This window comes from Panthera onca, chromosome C2 (assembly GCF_046562875.1).
Source record: "Panthera onca isolate mPanOnc1 chromosome C2, mPanOnc1 haplotype 2, whole genome shotgun sequence".
Classification (NCBI taxonomy): domain Eukaryota; kingdom Metazoa; phylum Chordata; class Mammalia; order Carnivora; family Felidae; genus Panthera; species Panthera onca.
Genome location: NC_138347.1, coordinates 136,694,158 through 136,714,285, shown reverse-complemented (window position 1 = coordinate 136,714,285; position 20,128 = coordinate 136,694,158). Strand labels below are relative to the sequence as shown.

At 40.1% G+C, this 20,128-nt stretch overlaps 1 protein-coding gene across 8 annotated transcripts in view; it reads left to right on the top strand.

The window, feature by feature from the left end:
• LOC144612792 (uncharacterized) overlaps positions 1 to 20,128 on the top strand; it is a 240,230-nt gene that overhangs the window by 2,202 nt on the left and 217,900 nt on the right. The gene's annotated exons all lie outside the window — the stretch shown is intronic.

Here is a 20,128-nt window from a genome sequence, read left to right as displayed (position 1 = left end):
TAGTTTTGCTCCTTAATCGTCCCCCTCCTTTTTTTCCTTAAAAAAAAAATTTTTTTTAACATTTATTTATTTTTGAGACAATGCAAGAGACAGAGTGCAAGCAGCAGAGGGGCAGACAGAGGGAGACACAGAATCCGAAGCGGGCTCCAGGCTCTGAGCTATCAGCCCAGAGCCCGACACAGGGCCCGAACTCACAAATCGCTAGATCATGACCTGCGCCAAAGTCGGACGCTTAACCGATAGAGCCACTCAGGCGTCCCCCCCCCCCCCCCTTTTTTTTTTCTTTACACTTTCAGAGTCCAGGCTAGTGTCCCTGAATTTGGATTCATCTGATTGTTTCATTAGGATTATATACATGTTAAACATTTTTGACAAGAGTAATTCATAAGCTATAATGAGTTATTCTTGGTGCATGTTGCCAAGAGGCATGTGTCAGTTTGTTCCATTATTGATGATGTTAAATTTGATCATAGCTTAAATTTGGTTAAGTGTTGTCTCCTTGATTTCTTCCTTGTAAAGATCACCTTTCTGCATTGTAATCAATAGATGATCTATGGAGTAATACTTTGAGACTAAGATACCCTGTTTACCTTCAACCTTTTACCCGATGTTTTTAACACCCATTGATGACCTGTACGAAAATCAATTCTTACAATAGCAAATACAAATGCCCTTATTTACTGTTGACGAATGGATGTGGAGAGAATAGAACATTGGCTTTATACGTCTTGATGGTTGGTGTGAGAAGGGAAGTAAGAAGTGAGACTTTGGGGCAAACAAAGTGGTCCACATAGAGAAGGAAGCTACATGACAGTGTGAGGACCCATGTGGGATAGAGGCTAAAATGTATGACAGTCTTCACTGACTTTGGAAGCTTGGCCTGAAGTAAGCTTTGATGGAGACCATTTATTGTATTTTATTTATGTCTTTTAAATTAGAAGTGACTCTGGTGACAGAACTTGGGTTCTGAAGGTTGTAGTACTGGCCAGAGAGGGTAGGGCTGAATCTTGGAAACTAAACAGTAAAGCAGAGAGATGTGTATTAGTTATGCTGCAGAGGAGTTACCTCATTAATTCGTCTATTCTTCCATCAGCCCATTCATTCATTCAGTTAATATTAAATGAGCACCTGATATTTAATCAAGCTCTGTGAAGCCTCTAGAGTTGCAATGATGAAAAAAATGAAGTCTCACGTCCCAGTCCTCATGGAGCTTATAGTCTAGTAAAGGAGGTAGATTTAATCACATAATAGGAACAAACTGACACTACAACAGCGGCAAGTAAGAAAACTGGGGAATTTAAATCTCTGTATTTCTTCAAAACTTAGAGGTGGTTGTAATGCATGGTTACTTTATGTACCACTAAGGAAAAAAAGTCATTTACAATGGAAATGGAATACCAAAGGGCTTTCCTACTCAGTAAATAAGAAGTAAATGATCTCAGAGTAAGGAACAGCAAGGAAACTTACTGGTCTCAACCTTGCACTGAGTGGTAGGAGGAAAAGAAAACCCCCTTGAGAATTCTGATGCCAAGTCAGTACTTAGGGTTTTCCATCTGAATTCACATCACTACTGTGTCCAAAAAACTCAAGCAGAGAATTTAAAGTGAGTTCAGATTGGTGGTTCCCTGGGGCAAGTGCAAATTGGTGAAGGTAAGTGCAAATCTTGCTGGAAGAATTTGACTTTAATCTGGGCCAGCAGTGATTGGGAGACTCCATTTACTTATAGGACATACTCTCACACTTAAGGGGAGAGACACATGCATCATAAACTTGATGAAACATGGTAATCAGGGCAGTGTGGGTGGCTTCCCTGATACACCGATGCTTGCATTAATGTTGAGATCTAAAGGATGCAAAAGCTCTACCTTGGTAAGAGGGTGGGAAGATGGTGGGAAGAGCGTGGAGGTGTGAACACATGCAAAGGTCCTGCATAGGTAAGGCTGGAGGGCTGGGCTCAGGGGAGGCTGTGCAGGACTGTGTAAGATACATGAAGGAGTTTGCCAGATCTTAAGAGAAACAGGTGCCTGAAAGGTATTTTGGAGGAAGAGACTGAGAAAATCACATATAGGTTTAGAAACAATGGTTTTGGGGACACCTGGGTGGCTCAGTCAGTTGGGCATCTGACTTTGGCTCAGGTCATGATCTCACAGTTCGTGGGTTTGAGCCCCATGTCGGGCTCTGTGCTGACAGATCAGAGACTGGAGCCTGATTCAGATTCTGTGTCTCTGTCTCTCTCTGCCCCTCCGTCACTCATGCTCTGTCTCTCTCTCTCTCAAAAATAAATAGTAAAAAACAAAACAAAACAAAACAACCAAAACCAAAACAAAACAAAAACAAACAGAAGCAATGGGTTAGGTTCCTAAGGAAAATATATTGAGGGTATATGGAAGCCCAGTGAGTGGTGCTCACAGTCTAACCTTGAGACATGCCTCTATTCTTTGCAGAAACGATAACTTGAAAAGACTGAGGCTCACTTTGGACTTTACTGTCTGAAAGAGAATAATCCTCAGACTTGGCAAGTTCAGAGAGTGTCACTGTGACAGGAGGTCTGCAGTTGACGGGGGATTTCCTGGGGAGACCCCAAAAAGTGGTGGTTTGGCTTTCTCATCATGTATCTTCTAAGATATTACTTGCCATTTTTTGGGAGGTCCCCAAGTGAGCTGCCAAAAAGCTATAAGGTTAAGAAGATTTTCACAGTGCAGATGATAATGCTTTTCTTAAACCTCACCTGTCTTATTTTTTAATAAAAATCTGCTGTAGTTCAATAACTGGGACTTGTTCTACACTAAGAAAGGCAGGGTGTAGTCTCAGTGGTTAAATTTGCTGTGGTCTTTTTGCAGAAACCTTTGTTTCTGGCTTTTTTAAGGAGTATTTTATCTTTAAGCTCTAAATATAGTGCTGGAAAAGAGTGACTTCAAACACCTGTAAGAGATTTAAAATGTGCTCTTTTGTTTTTAAGGCTTGCTTTATAAATAAGCATTAAATTATATAAATGTGCATTAATAGGATCATATAGTACATAGTAGGATTTTACTCTGTGAAATTACTTGTTTCCCATTTCTTTTTAACTTGCTTCTTTCTAACACCTAGCCTTCCTAGACCATGACTCTGTCCCACTTCCCACCAGTGACTCATTAAATTTATTTTTATTTGTTTCATTAAAACATATTGTGCTAATATAGCTGGGCATGTTCCAAACACTTGACTCACTTTAGGAATTTGGTGAGCCCATTGGATTTTTCTCAAAATAATTATAAAAATGCATAACATAGAATACATAGGCTTATAAAGTAATATGATTATATTGAAATAAAATTATCAAATCTTAAAAATATCACAATACATATGATACTTAACACTTTAAATAGGCCTAGTGTTAGGTCAAATAACTGTCCTGTTTCAATAGAATGATGAGTATAAATGATATTTTGAGATATTTGTAATATCTCTCATGTGATATGAAAATATCTGTAACACAACCAGAGGTACTGCAAATAATATTGAGGTTTGTTGCCTACATTTATAAATGAAGGAAGTGCTAAACTTCAGTTTGATGTGAAAATAAAGGTGTAATTTTTTTCTATCAAGTTTGTGCCCATACCCCAGGTTAAGATAACACCTTTTGGTGGAGAAATTCCATTTTTGCTAAATGAACAAAGTGTATTCTGTATGTTCAAAGCTCATTGGAATATAGTGCAGTCTTCAGGAAAATGAAGGTTTATGTTTACCGTGTTGATACAGGAACAAACAGGAATTGCAAACGGTATGGGGAGCATGTATGCTCCCACAAAGAACATACTATACTGGGACACAGTGGGTCCTCCGCATCGTGCTAACTTGACTCTGGGCAGCAAGGTTGGTTTAAAACAATATGAAACACAAAACACCTGGTGGCCCAGTTGGGAGAGCATGTGACTCTTGATCTTGGGATCATGTATTTGAGCCCCAGTTACGGGGCAGAGTTTACTTAAGGAAAATAATAGAAAAAATAATATGAAATAAAACAAGAAAGAAATCCTGAAAAAATATTGGTAGAATTAATTTCAAGTACAAAAGATAAGGGGACAAATTGAATTCTGATAGATCGCAAATATTTTTTCATATACTTTGAAAAATCTGAAGGGGTGCCTCGGTGGCTCAGTCACTTGAGCATCCAACTTTGGCTCAAGTCATAATCTCATGGTTCATGAGTTCGACCCTGCATCAGGCTTTCTGCTGTCAGTGTGGATCCTGCTTCGGATCCTCTGTCCCCCCCTCCCCTCTTCTCTCTCTCCCTCTCAAAAACAAACAAACAAACAAACAAACAAACATTAAAAAAAATCTGAAGATATTAGTGCCTTCATATTATACATTAAAAAAAAAAAACACTCTGGGAGGCTCAGATTCCAACCTTGGTGAAGGAGGCAGGTTTGTTTACTGTTAGACAAAAAGTTGGTGAGAGTGGTGGAAAGACCAATGATATCTTCTGGGTAGGGCTACTGATTTCATTACCATCTGAGGGAGTGAGTCCTTCACATCCTTTGATCCCGTTGTAAAGAAGACTTGTCCTCAAATCACCCACTTGATATTTTATTTATTTTATTTTTTAATTTTTTTTATTAAAACATTTTTAAAAAATGTTATTATTTATTTTTGAGACAGAGAGAGACAGAGCATGAGCAGGGGAGGGGCAGAGAGAGAGGGAGACACAGAATCCAAAGCTGGCTCCAGGCTCTGAGCTGTCAGCACAGACCTTGATGCGTCACCCACTTGATATTTTAGACATAGATCCTTTCACTTAGTGGCTAGAAAAGCCCTATAACTATGCTTTAAGCAGTGGATTTCAAACTTTTGTGATTATGATACCCAATAAAAAATACATTTTATGTTGAGAGCCAGTACATATACATTCACACAAATGATGCAAACTTCATGAAACAACAGTCACCTTTACTATGGGGAATGAGCTGATATTTTCTGTTTCAGTCCATTTTATTCTATTATTTATTTCTATTTATGCCAGGTGCTTCATATAGTTAAATTTCCTGCTTGGTTCCAAAAGGCATTTAAGATCACAACTCCTGTGAAATGTATAGGCATTTAAGGGGCTATTTGCCAGATGAGCTTTTTCCTAGATACCTTTTTATTTATTTTTTTATTATTTTTTTAATGTTTATTTATTTTTGAGAGAGAGCATGAGTGGAGGAGGGGTAGAGAGAGAGGGAGACAACAGAATCTGAAGCAGGCTCCAGGCTCTGAGGTGTCATGGGACTCAAACCCACAAGATGTGAGATCATAACCTGAGCTGAGCTGAAGTTAGATGCTTAACCTACTGGGCCACCAAGGCACCCCTCTAGAGACGTTTTTAGAGCAGTGATTTTCTTTTCTTTGTTTTTTTTAAGTTTATTTATTTATTTTGAGAGAGAGAGAAAGCAAAAGGGAAAGAGAGAGAGATAGAAGGCACTTGTGCAGGGGAGGGACAGAGAGAGAGGGAGAGAATCCCAAGCAGGTTCCATGCTGACAGCTCGGAGCCTGATGTGGAACTCGATCTCACGAACCATGAGATCATGACCTGAGCTGAAGTCAAGAGTCAGATGCTTAACCAGCCGAGACACCCAGGTGACCCAAGAGCAGTGATTTTCATATCAAGGGTTGGAATATTAATAAAATTAAAAATACAAAAAAAATACATATATAAATATGTTTTATACATATTTATTATATATTACACATATACATGTGTGTAATATATGCACACACACACAAACACACACACGCTCTCATACACACACTTTTTTTCTGTTGATTTTAGTCAAGAATTGGAAACCAGTATCTGAGACTGTAATTTTACTGAGCTTCTTCAGTGATTGAGAAGAAAAATAACAAAATGTGGCTCCAGTCTTTTCATTGCATATCTGGGGGCTGACCTGTTGGCCTGTATCCTCAAAGCCTGTCAAGACCTGTACTCCTTCAGGCATCCCTTCTGTTTGCAACATCACCAACCTCCCCAACTTTCTTAAGACGTCTCCTCACTCATGCCGAGTGGTCCTATTTAACCGCTGCCCGTGTAATTGTGGCCTCATTCCTTGACAGCTCTTCCATGGAAGCCACAGCAGTGCTGGTAGCCTTGGAAAGCTGTGGAACACCTTATAGCACTTTCTAACTCCTGGCAAGCCTGTGCTTGGTTGATAATAGTACAGCAAGAGTAATATGAAGAAGCCTGATTGGGGGGGGGGGGGTGTTGCTTGCACTTTAACTCTCAAAACCCTGGTTCTGAGAGCACATCACTTGACCCTTCTTGCTGTTAACTCCTTTGTGACTAATTCTCTCTCTTCCTTCTTGGATAGGAAATGTTGTGTTAGGGAAACTGGCCTAAGTATCAGAAGATTGTCACAGAGTTGTTGTTTTACTATCTTCTTTTTTATTATATCAGATGACTCCCCAAAGAGACTATTTGGTTAATATGGTATCCCTGCACATTAGGGAATGGAGAAAGGAGGAATATCAGGAACTTGCAAGCAGATGGGGCATTTTGAGGTCTGAGAAGGATGGATTTTCAAGTTTGTGGGTTAGGAACACTTTTCTATAATGTGTAACTCCTGACAGTCCGGTCTCTGCAGCTGAATAGCATCATTTGTCTTCTTCCTCTCTGCCTAAAAATATATTCATGTTTACCTAATATTCATGTATATTTTTATTTTAACTTTTAAATATTTATTTACTTTTGAGAGAGAGAGTGCGCATGGGGGAGGGGCAGAGAGAGAAGGGGACAGAGGATCTGAAGCGGGCTCTGTGCTGACAGCAGCGAGCCCGACACAGGACTCGAACTCACAAATCATGAGATCGTGACTTGAGCCGAAGTCGGATGCTCCCCAGACTGAGCCACCTAGGTGCCCCTACGTAGATTTTTTAAATGCCCACTGCGTCTTTCCTTTATTCCTTTACTTCACCCAATCTATCAGAATCTCCATCTAGACTTTCATGGCAGACCTTCTTAAAAGAGAATCTACATTGCTCCTTTCTCATGGCCCATACCCTTGGGCCATGCTTCTTAGACAATGACTCCAATGAATGAAACCATCCTTTGAAAAGTTATCAAAATTTAAAATGACTAAATTTAATGCCTCGAAACTTTTCATTATGGAAAATATTAAAAATATACAAAAGTAATGAGATGAGTATAATGAACTTCCATGTATTTATCAGCCAGCTACAATTATCATCAACATATTGCCATTCTAGGTTTCTTCATCCTCCCTACTCCATGACTGTTTTCTTCTTTCTTTTTTAAAAGTTTTATTTATTTCTTTTGAGAGAGAGTGTGCATGCGAGCAGAGGATGGGCAGAGAGAGGGAGAGAGAATCCCAAGCAGGCTCCACGCTGATGTGGGACTCAGTCTCAGGAACTGTGAGAGCATGACCTGAGCTGAAATCAAGAGTGAGACACTTAACCGATTGAACCACGCAGGCACTCCCATGGCCGCCTTCTTCTTCTTCTTCTTCTTCTTCTTCTTCTTCTTCTTCTTCTTTTCCCTGTTTATTTATTTTTGAGAGAGAGAGTGAGAGAGAGTGAGAGAGAGAGAGAGAGAGAGAGAGAATGTGATCAGGGGAGAGGCAGAGAGAGAGGGAGACACAGAATCTGAAGCAGGCTCCAGGCTCTGAGCTATCAGCACAGAGCCCAGTGCAGGGCTTGAACTCACAGACTATGAGATCATGACCTGAGCTGAAGTCAGGCCCTTAGCCGACTGAGCCACCCAGGCGCCCCACCCATGACTTTTTTCTTAATTCACATTCTCTTTTATTTCTTTGAAGTGTTTAATTTAACTAAATATCCCTTTTTTCTTTAAATTGCCTCTTCTCTTAGCTTCTGAGAACCTATACCTAGACTTTTTCTTATGTGTTAGATTATTTCTTCTTAATTAGAAAATGGTGAAGTGTCATTCAGGAGAGATGCCTTCTCTTATGGAAATGTGCATAATTAACAACTATAGATTATTCATGCTGCCCAGGCCAAACCCTGGGATTAAAGGTTGGATCACCTTGAGCAGATACAGAGGACTCGGAAAGTAGAGAAGGTGAGAATTAGAAAGGTAAAGGCCAATGTGTGCTGTTGGCACCTGGGAAGGAGGAAAAGCGTTTTCTCATTAGTGAGTAGTTCTCTAAATTTTGTGAACTTTCATAAAAGAATTTATGCCATTTGGTCACATCTCCTAAAGCTAAACAAATGCCCACCCTATGACCCAGTAGTTCCAGTCCTATATAGCAGAGAAATTAGTACACATGTATACAAAAAGATACATAAGGATGATCGTTTTACTCAACATTGTAAATACCTACATCAGCCTAAATGTCTGTGAATAGGAAAAAGGATAAACAAAATGTAGTGTATTCACTCAGTGAATGTTCAGCATGAAAAGAAATACTGATGCATGTAGCAATCTGGATGAATCACTGACACAGAGAGTCCATACTGTGGGATTCCATTTAGATGAATTTCAATAATAGGCAAAGTAATCTATGGTGTTAGAATTGCATTTAACTTCGGTAGAGACGGTATTGGCTGAGAGAGTGCAAGAGGGAGTCATCTCAGGTGTTGAAATGTTCTCTATTTTGATCTGGGGGTGGATTTACACGTGTTGTATTAATTTTGCCTGTTCTTCTGCTTCGTTTAAATGGAATCATGCAAGGTGTATTCTCTGATCACAGAATTCAGAACTTTATCTGGAATGTGGTTATATAGCTGGATACATATGTAAAAAATCATCAGGTTGTAAACTTAAAACTGTATACTTTATGTATCTTAAACGTGTTTTTATTTTTTTAGTTTATTTTTTAGGTTTCTATTGTCAGGGCTGTGGCTGGCAGTTAATGTTATAGGCAGCCTCTAAGGATAAAGCCTTACACTCCAAGCTCCCCAGAGCAAGTAGTCAGTTTGTACCCTGAATCTTCTTTATGGATATATCTCATCTGAAATATTAATTCATAGAAAATAGTGATCACTGGATTATGATGTCAAAATGGAAGAGTAGAGTTAATGCTAAAATAGGACTAAGAGCCGTGTGAAGTGATTGGTAGCAAGTACTCAATGGATATCAGAGAGTGAGAAGAATCCTTGGGACCTTTGCAGTAGTTTTCCGTCAGTAAGTTGGAGAGGATGGGACGCCAAGGTTGTGGCTCAGGTGAGAAGAGAGCATTGATGTAACAGAACTAGTTCTCCATGGAAGGTCCTGCCATTTCTGTCATTTGCAAAGTCTTTCATGATGCCCCTCTGTGACATATCATCCAGACTTTGACAGTCACCTTCACAAGAGCCACGACCGCAGAGGCTGCAGGCAGAGCAGCCGATAGTCATTGCCCACTTAATGGCCTCCCAAAGGCAAACACTCTTTTACCACCCTGGAAGCCAATTTCAGTGCTCAACCCTCTATTTTTAGTCTGCTATTCTCACCTCTAGTGACATTATCATGGGGGTTTTCACTTATTTCTACTTACAAATGGGCATTTGGATGAAATATACCTGTCTCTGCACAGCAGACCCTCCACAAAAGTTGGAACCAGCTCGTTTGTAAAAGTTGGAACCAGCTCGTTTGTAAGGCCACATGCACACGATGGAAAGGATGCTGCAGAAATGTATCCTGAGTATTGGTCCAGATATTTGGTTTGTCTAGTCTGTTATCTGGATGAGATGAGACAGTAGCTGAATTTATTTATGTAGGAGCTGGGAATTCAGCAATGATCCCCTTCTGATGCTCCACCTGCCTAGCTGCTTAACGGAGTCATTAGTGTTTATGGAACCACTTTTCTTACTTTTAAATTATATATTTAATAATGTGTTTAACAAGTCTGAATATTGTTTAAAAAAATCACACGGTATAAAAGTGTGTCCAATGAAAAGTTAATTTCCTTCCTGCTCTTGGCCTTTGTGTCTGTCTATCTTCTTTGGGACAACCATGGGAACTGGTTTCTTATGTAGCATTCCACAAATATTCCCAGTTTATACAAGCATTTCTATATAGCTGTCCTTAGTCATATTTATTTTGGTAATCTGAGTTTATTAGCTTAATTGAAGTATGTGTGTAAGGATACTTTATCTGCTGAAGTCATTCTTAAACTTCGAATGTGTCAGCTTTTTCCATCCATACTGATTCTTCTATTTGTTCTAAAAAAGGTCATTGAGTAGGGACACCTGGGTGGCTCAGTTGATTAAGTATCTGACTTTGGCTCAGGTCATGACCTCACAGTTCTTGGTTTTGAGCCCCGCATCTGGCTTTCAGTGCAGAGCCAGCTTGATCCTCTGTCTCCCTCTCTCTCTCTCTCTCTCTCTGTGCCCTCCCTTGCTCACACATGTGAATGCTCTCCCTCTCTCTCTCTCAAAAATAAATAAACTTAAAAAAGGTCATTGAGTAGATAGGCAGTTACCTGGAAATTTTTTGCGAGACTAAGTGAACCACACCTTCCCTGTAGGCCCTACAGGGAGAATATGCCTGGAACTCATCATACTCCAGATTTCTTGGGGATTAAACATTATTGCCTTAGGTAGAATTAAGTGATAGCCGAGGATGGAAATGAATGGTGAAAAAATGGAAGAATAACCTCTTTCTAAACTCCAGAACACCAACTCTTAACTCTTTCATGTAACTGGGCTATCCTTTATTGAGTGCTCTCTGTGAACTCATTAACTCTGTTAGCTTTTCATACACATTATCTGATCCGTATAACAACTCTGCCAGGTTTTTTTTTTTTTTTTTTTTTTATCATCATCAATTCTCAGAAGAAGGATTTTATAGACAGACTATTTGTTCATTGTCACAGAGATAGAACATAATTTAAGCTGAGTCAGGGTCTGAATCCTAGTTGTCTTTGTCCCAAAGCTCATGTCCCCTACTTGATGCTATACATTCATGCACTGCTTTGCCAGTTTCCAAAGCAACTAAGGTCTAGCTTGTTTTCATGTTGCGAAGTCGACATGGGGCTAAAAGTTGATGGATGATATTTTAAGTTTTGGGAAAGAATCTAGCAGTGGGGGAAACGTGAAATTGCATAAATGCTGAATGAAACATTTGATTCCTTCTTGCCATCACACCCATCCCAGCCCATTCCCATCTGATATCTCCACTTTAGGGTTACATGGGCAGATTCAGGATATGTTTTGGATGTTTGTGGTTCTGGTTGGAGATATTTAGGTGATAAGGTCTAGATAACAGGGATTAGTATATTTTTCAGTCCGTTTGCATAAAACTATCAGATGAGGCAGGCTCCAAAGTTGGAAAGTCTGATAGAAAACCTGACTTAGCCTATCTTTGTTATTTGTAAACATTTATAGAGTCTAAATTTGAGGACCTAATTTGCTTATAATATATCTTTTTATAATTTTTAATTTTCAAATAATCTGAGACATCAAAAAGTTGCAGTAATACTTCAGGCTCTACCCTTCGCCAAGATCTTCCTAATGATAAAACATGATGTAATAATAATCATAATGTTGTTATCTAAACCAGGCAATTAATGTAGGTATAATAATATTAATTAACATACAGACTTTATTTAGTGTTCTTTTTCTTGTCCAGGATGTTATCCAGGATCCCATATTGCATTTAGTTGTTTTGTCTGTTTGTTTCCAGTCTGACAACGTGTGTGTGTGTGTGTGTGTGTGTGTGTGTGTGTGTGTCTTTTGTAACCTTGATACTTTTGAGAATTCCTGGTCAGTTATTTCATACAATATCCCTCACTTGGTGTTTGATATTTTCTCATGATTTGATTGAGATTATGCATTTCTGGCAAGAAAACCACAGAAATGATGTGTCTTTCGTAGTGCATCATGTTGGGAGGTATATGATATTGATATGTTTAAATATTGGTGATGTAAAGTATGATCACTTGATTCAAGTAGTGCCTTGCAGGTTTCTATACTGAAAAGTTACTATTTTCTCTTTTATAATTAGTAAGTGTCTTGTGGGGAGACATTTGGAGAATATGGGTTTGTCCAACTTTGGTTTTAGGTTTATGGCTCCCTTCCAGCCTAGTCCAAAAGAGTTCTGCACTGGGTATTGAGGCCAAAGCCTAATAATGACCATGGGTTGCCCTCTGTGGATGTATTTTCCTAAGATACTATGGATGGGGAGAAGTAGCTGGTCTGAGGCAGTTTGAGTGTTCTCAAGTTACTCAGTTTAACACTGTTATCACTCTTTTCAATTCCTAAAGGACTTTAAAGTTTAGTCAGAATAATGGGCCTTTAGGAAGTAACTTTAATTTTGTGGACCTTAGTTTATTCATCTATTCAGGTAGGTGGGACAAGAGTTCCGAAGCCTTCTTACCTTACTCATTCCCTTTGCCAGTGAGAAATTAAGAAGGAGCTTCCCCACCCCACCGCAACCCCTCCACCGAACTAGTCCTATTCATCTTCCACGTCCCAGCTCAAATATCCATCTTAGAGAAGTCTTCCCTGACACCACAGCTTGGGATAACTGCCTGCTTCATCATACTTCCAGCACCCTTTACTTGATCTTCTGCAACACTCATTATTAAAGATGTAACATCTTGTTCAAAGTCAGCTTCCCTGCTACATTGTAAGCACCATGTCTGGTTTACTTTGATATCTGGCTTTTACCACCATGCCTAGGTCACTAAGTATACAGGTGTTACATGAATGGAACTGTGCACAGTCACATGTGCTATGGATTTGGGCAAGATTAAAAAAGGGCAAGAAAGCAGAAAATAAAAAGCAATAGCTATCGTGGGAGACTGAATCATGCTCCTTCCCCTGCCCTTAATCTCTGGAACCTGTGAATGTTACTTTGTATGGCTAAGGCACTTTGCAGATGTGATTAAATTAAGCGTGTTGGGATGGGGGGGGGGGTGTTTATCTGGGTGGGCCCTAAATGTAATCACAAGCATCCTCATAAAAGGTAGGTAGAGGGAAGTTTGACCACAGGAGAGAAGGTGATGTGATAATGGGACAGAGATTGAGTGGTGTGCTTTGGAAATGGAGGGTGGGGACACAAACCAGGGAATACAGGTGGCCACTAGATGTGGGGAAAAAAATCAATGAAAGGTTCTTCTTGCAGAGCCTACAGAAAGGGCCAACCCTTCTGGCACATTGACTACGGCCGTGATTGTGGGCTTTTGCCCTCAAGAACTGTAAGACATAAACTTGTGCAGTTTGAAGCCACTAAATTTCTGGTGGTTTGTTATAGGGGCAATAGCAAACTATTACAGTTATTAAACAAAAAAACGAATGTATCAAAACCTAAAAAAAGGAACAAAGTTACAGTCAGAATGCCAAGAATACATGAAAACAAAATAATTCACAAAAGTAAAACATTAATTCTAAATGTATTTTAGCTAAAATAACAAAGGCAGCATACCACAGTGGGCTCAGGACAGCTTGTTTGAGGCACCAATAGAGCATGTTTCTGAGAATCACGGGTGTGCCAAGTGTATGCATGCCCACGTGCCGGGGAGGAGCTTTGCACGTCTGCTGAATGGCGCACAGCAGTCTGGTTCGAGGAATTCGCACTGAATTTGGAGACCTCAGTACATCCTAGCAGTGTCATAATTTTTATTCATGAATGTCAAATTTTTATAAAGTCATAATAACTAGTATGTCATTAAGCCATTCAAAAAGAAAGTATATATAATTCCGCATTACTTTCCTGGAAACATAGCATCAGTGTTTGGCTCTAGGAAGTCCCTGTAGTGGGCCACAGACCACAATGAGAGATACACTGGACAGAATAATTCCTCTCTTTTTTTCCCAGCTTCAATGAGATTTAATTGACATAAAACACTGTATAAGTTAATTTTTTTTTAATGCTTATTTACTTTTTGAGAGAGAGACAGAGCACAAAGCGGGGAGGGCAGAGAGGGAGGGAGACAGAATCCGAAGCAGGCTCCAGGCTCTGAGCTGTCAGCACAGAGAGCCTGATGTGGGGCTCCAACTCATGAACGGTGAGATCATGACTGGAGCTGAAGTTGGCTACTTAACCAACTGAGCCACCCAGGTGCCCCAAAACATGGCGTAAGTTTAAGGTGTACAATGTGATGATTTGATACATGTGTATATTAAGAAATGTTCAGCATAATAATGTTGTTAACACATCCTTCACTTTACATAATTACCATTTTGTTGTTGTTGTTGTTGATATGGAGAGAATATTAAAGCTACAATGTCACGGTATCTTTCCAGTATACGATAGAGAATTGCTAACTGTAGTTACCATACTGTACCTTAGATCTCTAGAACATACTCCAGAACATCTCATAGCTGAAAGTTTGTAGTCTTTGACCAATATATCCCCATTTCTCCCTCTCAGGCCTTGGCAACCACCATTCTGCTTTCTGTTTCTATGAGTTTGATGTTTTCAGATTCCACGTATAAGTGAGCTCATATGGTGTTTATTTTTCTTTGAGTTATTTCACTTAAAGTAATGCCCTCAAGGGGCCAGGATTTTCCTCTTTCTCATAGCTGAATATTATTCCATTTATATAACATTTTCTTTTTCTGTCCATTCCTAGATGGACACTTAGGTTGTTTTCATATCTTGACTATTGTGAATAATTCTTCAATGAATGTGGGATTGCAGATATCTGAAGATAGCAATTTTATTTCCTTTGGATATATACCTAGAAGTGAGATTACTGGATCATGTGGTAATTCTGTTTTTGACTTTAAAATTTTTATTTATTTATTTTAAAAGTCTATTTATTTATTTTGAGAGAGAGAGGAAGCGAGAGCAAGAGCATGCACAACTGGGGAAGGGCAGAGAGAGAGAGAGAGGGAGAGAGAGAGAATCCCAAGCAGGCTCCACTCTGTCAGCACAGAGCCCAACTTGGAACGCAATCTCATGAACCATGAGTCCATGACCTGAACCAAAATAAAGAGTCAGATGCTTAACCAACTGAGTCACTCAGGCGCCCCTCTTCTGTTTCTCATCATGGCCATTCTAGCAGGTGTGAGGTGATATCTCATTGTGGTTTTGGTTTGCATTTCCCTGATGATTTGTGATGTTAAGCATCTTTTCATGTACATGTTGGCCATTTATATGTCTTTTTAAGAGAAATGTCTATTCAACTCCTCTGACCAATTTTAATGATTGTTTTCTTGCTATTGAGTTGTAGGAGTTCTTTCGTAGTTTAGATACCAGTCCCTTATCATATATATGGTTGGCAAAAATTTTCCTCTATTCTGTAAGTTACCTTTTCATTTTGTTGATGGTTTCCTTTCCTGTGTAGAAGCTTTATAGTTTGATGTAGTCATATTTGGTTTTTGCTTTTGTTGCCTGTGTTTTTGATGTCATATCCTAAAAATAATTGCCAAGAAAGATGTCAAAGAGCTATTCCCAAAGTTTTGTTTTTCAAGGAATTTTATGATTTCCTTTATGATTTTCCTTCCTTTAATGATTTCTTAAATTGTAGTCTTTAATCCATTCAAATTCATTTTTGAGTGATGTAAAACAGATGTCTGGTTTTATTTTTCTGCCTGTGGTTATCCATTCTTCCCAACACTATTTTTTGAAAAGGTTATCCTTTCCCCATTGAGTATTCTTGATTACCTTGTCAAATATTAGTTGATTGTATATTGAGCATTTATCTCGGTTCTGAATTCTGTTCCATTGGTCTATGTGTCTATTTTTATGCCAGTACCATACTGTTTTTGCTACTGTAGCTTTATAATACAGTTTGAACTGAGGAAGTGTGATACCTCCAACTTTGTTCTATCTCAAGATTTTTTTTTTGGCTCTTTAGGGTCTTTTGTGGTTCCATACAGATTTTAGAATTGTCTTTTCTATTTCTGTGAAAAATTCCATTGGAAATTTGATAGGGATTGCATTGAATCCATAGATAGCCTTCGATCTTTGGCCATTTAACAATATTAATTTTTCTGATCCATGAACATGAGATTTCTTTCCATTTGTTTGTGTCATCCTCAATTTCTTTCATTTAAGTCTTCTAGTTTTTGGTGTAAAGATATTTTACCTCTTGGTTACATTTATTCCTAAGTGTTTTATTGCTTGTGATGCTATTGCAAATGGTATTGTTTTTTAAATTTCTTTTTCACATATTGTTTGTTAGTATATAGAAATACAACTAATTTCTGTGTGTTGACTTTGTGTCCTGAAATTTTACTGAAGTTGTTGAGTAGATCCAACAGTTTTTTGGTGGGTCTTTAGGATTTTCTCTATATAAGATCATATCATTTGCAATGAAAGATGATTTTATTCTTTCCTTTTGATTTGGATGTCTTTTATCTCTTTTTTCTTGTCTAATTGTTCAGCACTATGTTTAATAGGAGTGGTGAGTGTGGGCACCCGTGTCTTGTTCCTGATCTTAGAGGAAAAGCTTTCAGCTTTGTACCATTAGTATGATGCTAGTTATTGTCTTGTCATAAATGGCCTTTGTTATGTTGCTGTGTATTCCTTCTATATCCAATGTTTTGAATATTTTTATAATGAAAATATGTTATATTTTGTAAAATACTTTTTCTGCATTTATTGAGATTATCACGTGATTTTTGTCTTTTGTTTTATTTGAAGAAGCAGTCACCTCTTCAAGACTTTATGGATTGGCGTCCATAAAGAAAGGCCTTCACCCGCAGGTGGGGGCATGCTGGAGTGTGCTATGACCCTGGTTCTAGTCCTGCAGGATGCTAAGTACAGGGATGTGTAGGGACTCTTGGTTCAGGAGGGTTTGATGTTAGGCTGCTTGGGTCCATAGCATTGACAAGTGTGTGGTCCTTGTCAAGTGTTGTGGGGCTCCATAGTGGTTGCAAGGGCTATTGGGGTCCTCAGCAGTGCCTCCAGGTCCAGCAGCTAGGGCCGGAGCTGGTTGTGCACACGCACTGAACTGTGGGGGCCAGTTGCAGTTGCTTGTATAAAGGGAAGGACTGGGCCAGGGCCAGCAGCAAAGGCTTGGTTCAGCTGTGGGTACACTGGCAGCCTCGATGGCCCTGGCTGTTGGTGTACCAGCTGCAGGGTCTCCCAACAGCATGCACAGAGCAGTGGAGGCTGGTGACAAAGATCGGGTGGGGGCACGCAGGTGCACTGCTGGGGGGCTTGCTGTAAGTGCATGCGGTGCTATAGGCCAGCAACTGGAGGTAGGGCTGAGTCCAGGTCCACAAGCAGCTATAGGGCCTTTGCTGTCTGTTTGTACTTCTATGGCTGCAAGATCTCACCATGGGCACGCACCCAGCCGTAGAAATGGCTGACGGGAGCCAGACTTGCGGTGTGCAAGTGCATGGCTAGGTGGGCTCGCCCCGAGTGTACACACAGTAGTGGGAGTTAGCTGTGGGTGTCTAGAGTGGTATTTTGCATTCATGCAGCTGCAGAGGACTGCCTAGTCCATGCCATGCCGTGGCTGCTGGCCTGGATCCCAGACTTTGATGGGGGGCTAGAAGAGACTCAGATGGCTGGTATCTGTTGAGTGTGAATACCTGTGAGGTAAGGATCAGTGAAATCTGCATGCGTCCATAGCTGTAACGGTCATTGGTTTCTTCAGGGGTGAAAGTAGCTGTGTTCTCTGCAGAGCAGGGCACTAGGAACCATGGTCACTTCTGCCCATGGCTGATATTGGTAGCTCCTGCCCTTCATCCTTGTTCCTAGCCAATTCTATGTGCCTCAGCTTTGTCAGTCTCTGCATGGAGTAAAAACCAAAGTGGTCCCGAAAGGCTGGCAAAGCTCGTCACTCACTCTGCTCTCCCTTTTCTGGGGGGGGAGAACTCTTTCTAGTTGGGGAGTTACCTCTTGTGTTCATCAGAACCAGTCTGGAGGATAGAATGATGCAGGCAAAAGGAAACAATTTTTCCTTCCCTTTTCGTGTGGTTATTCTCAGGTTTTTTGTTCTATTGTGTTGCTGAAGTTTCTTGGGTGGACTCCTGACCTCTCTCAGGGCTGCTCGTGTTTGTGGATAGCTGTCTAATTGTTCATCTTTGTCAGGGGTGGAGGCTGGGGCTACTTTGCCATTTGATGACATCGTTCCAGAATAATTTCTATGATCCCTTTTAGTTTATGACTTAAGAGCCATAGTGAAAATTCTGCGCTTTCTTAGGAACTTATGGTAGGTTATTTCCTATCACACTTCCCCTGCAGTATGCCTCCATTTTCCCCTGAGCTGTGTTGCTGTATGGAATACAATTGTAGAATTACAATCCATATGAAGGGGAATGAGTGTTGAAAAGTACCTTCATGGTCAACTGTCCTAAAGTTCTGTTTCCCTTCCCTACCATGCTGTGATGCTGGACCATGGACTAGGAGGACATCCTGCTAGGGGTTCTCATTTACCCAATTAGTGGCTTTTAAATTTTGGTGTCCATCAGAGTCATTGTACATAGGTAGGATTGGTGGAATTGGATTCTTGGACTTTATTTCAGATTTACTGAATCAAAGTTTGCTGGTGTGGTGCCTGGAATCTGTATCCCCCCCACCCCCCCCAAGTTTCCTTAGATGATTGTGACATGTCTCTAAATTTGAGAATCATTGTGGCAGATAGCAAAGCTCTGTGAAGCCACAGAGCATATTTTATTCCTCTTTCTATTCTTCAAAGCTCTGATGCCTGTCCGTGGTACTATATTACCAGTATATATTTTAATGGATCTGCAGAGGGATTCTTGAATTACAATGAAAGTAAGATTTTTAGGTCTTCTCAGGGAGGAATTAAAAATGTTATTACATGGCTACTATTCATTGAATCCTACTTTGTGCCAAGTATTTATGTGTATTATTTCTAAAACTTTTAACAATCCTAAAAGTTGGGTGGGAACATTCTCTGCATTATAGAAGAAGAAGCAAGCTCAGAAAATTTCAGGGGTTTGCTCAAGGTGAAAGAACTAGAAATTGATGGAGCCAGGTTCAGACTCAAATCTTCCTGAGACCAGTGTCCTTTCTCTTTCTATCAAATGGTAGAGTTATAACTATTCCGGAAGAGTTGTTTTTAACTCCAACTCCTGGAACACCATTTGTTTTCTCCGTTAGTGAGATTGAGTATAAGAGGAGAAAGGGAACCAGGAGGAGAAAAGGGAATTATTTAGTAATTCTTTCAGTAGCTTTGAGGATGACCTGATAATGAGATGTAGATTTTGGAAAAGGAGGATAACAATCACTGAATGAAAATTCAGCCGTTAGTTGGGAGCCAGCGTCATGGAAGGAACTGAGTCACATAGCTAAAATTGAAGCACATATTAGGATTTTTTTCTTTGGATGGAACACCATCCTTAAATATTAATTGGAGCTGAAAGAAATACTTACATGTTAAATGATCATTTGATGTACAGAGATTTACCTTCCTCCTTCTGGCAGCTGTTCCTTAGCATCTTTTGTGCCTCTCCTTTTCTTGTTCACTTGCTGGCATTTGGAAAGCGTGGTTGTCCACCCTGGGCTTTCTGCATCCATGCACTCTCTCCGAGATCATCTCACCAGTCCCCTGTGTTTGAAGATCACTGAACCGTTCAGCAATGCCAGGTTTGTGTATTGTCTGTGCACGACACCTGCACTTGGACATCTAATAGGGCATCTGCCTCTTCACGGTTTGAGATAGGGCAGGGGTTTTCCACCCCACTCCCTGTTCTCTTCTCAGATGGAGTCCTTTCCTAGCCCAGTGAGGGCCACCCAGTTATGAAAGCCATTCACCTACTTATAAAACAGCTTTTCTGTGAAAACAAGAAGCCTGAGAGACATCTTCAGTTTTCTCCTCTCCGTCACCCCTCATATCCGGGGATATCCAGGCAGGGATTGTCAGTGTTCCCTCTAAAATATTCCCCCAGTTCCTCCACTTTGTTCTGTCACCGTCGCCGTCTCCTAGCCCAGTCCCCATTGCCTCTGACCTACTCTCCGGAATTCCAGTTTTCTTCCTCTGTAACTTGTTCTCCATAATGGTTTCATAAAAACATTAATCAGTCCCTTGCTTAAAACACTTCAAAGGCTTCCCTCAGAACTTAGAATAAAATCCAAACCTTTGAAATTGTCTAAAGGCCTTGCATGGTGCCTCTTTCCTACCTTTCAGATCTAACTGCTTCTTTCTCACTCTTCTCAGAGCTCCAGCTCTACTGGTCTCTTTTCTGTTCCTCAGACATGCCAATCTCTTTGCTGCCTCTGGTCCTTTGCACATGCTTTTTCCTCTGTCTGAAATATTCTTTCCCCACTTTGCCTGGTAAGATGTTC